Source organism: Microtus ochrogaster, unplaced genomic scaffold, assembly GCF_000317375.1.
Source record: "Microtus ochrogaster isolate Prairie Vole_2 unplaced genomic scaffold, MicOch1.0 UNK4, whole genome shotgun sequence".
Classification (NCBI taxonomy): Eukaryota; Metazoa; Chordata; class Mammalia; order Rodentia; family Cricetidae; genus Microtus; species Microtus ochrogaster.
Genome location: NW_004949102.1, coordinates 7,152,655 through 7,153,793, shown reverse-complemented (window position 1 = coordinate 7,153,793; position 1,139 = coordinate 7,152,655).

Genomic DNA, 1,139 nt, shown 5'->3' with positions numbered 1-1,139 from the left:
GAGAGAGAGAGAGAGAGAGAGAGAGAGAGAGAGAAGAAAAACAAAAAAGACATCTAAAGTATTGCCCCAGTTCAGCCGCTCTGGACCTATTCTTTCCATCCTCCCACTTTGAGCCTTGGTGGACACGTGCTGCCATCCCCTGCAGACTCGGAGATGTCCACCGAAAGAAGAGAGGCCATTTCCTCTCTCTGCGTGTCTGTTTTCGGAGTGAAGAAACTCTGAAGAATGCCCCCACCAGCTAACTTCTCCCCAGAAAGAAGGGATACCCCCTGCCTGCTTGGACCACTCGTAGACAACGGGACTGGTACTGCCCTGATTGGCTCAGAGCAATCAAGACCTCCTGTAACGGTGTACAACGGGGCAGAACGACAGTCTGCTAGAAAGGACGGAAGGGGAGCAATCAGCAGGGGCGGCCCGGACCCTGACTCTGAAGCCCTGCAATCAGACAACACGCAGTGCTCCGGCCCTAGCAGGCATTACTCCGGCCACTTTAGTCCCTTATTTCTCCCTCAGACCAAATCCAGTGGATCCGCCCACCGGAACCTGGTTTTTATCTCCCCCGTTTCCCCCTTTTGATTTATTCTAATTAGTAGCAGAGCTGGCTCCCTGCCTGGCATTTTCGCCGCTAAATCAAGATTTTGAACATATGAAACTTTACGGTGATGGGGACACTAATAAACAAAGTCGTTACAGACGGCAGGCCCCCCTAATCAGGCGGGGCTGAGATCTGCCTGCAAAGGAAGTCAAGCTCAGAAGCCAAGTGATAAAAGTCGGAACACAGTATTGTTGGGGTTAAAACTTTTCATTACTTTTAGAAAGTATTTCGTGCATTGAATTCTGAGCGCTGAGTAGAAACTTCCAACAGAAAATAAGGAGTTCCGTGCTGGAGAACTGGCTGGGGGCCCGCGGTGTTGATCAAAAAAAGCACACGAGCAATTGATTTAAGACACCTCTCTTAGGAGAGTCTCTAGGCTTAACAATCTTCTGCTCTCCATTAAAAATAAAGAAATACATCCAAGTTTAATTTTCTTTCTTTTTTCGCCTAGGTTACCAAGTTCCTCCTTACACCCAAAAGGGCCTAGAGTTGACTATGGAGTTCATAAGAAACATACTGCGCCCCTTTTCTTCCTTCACCACCT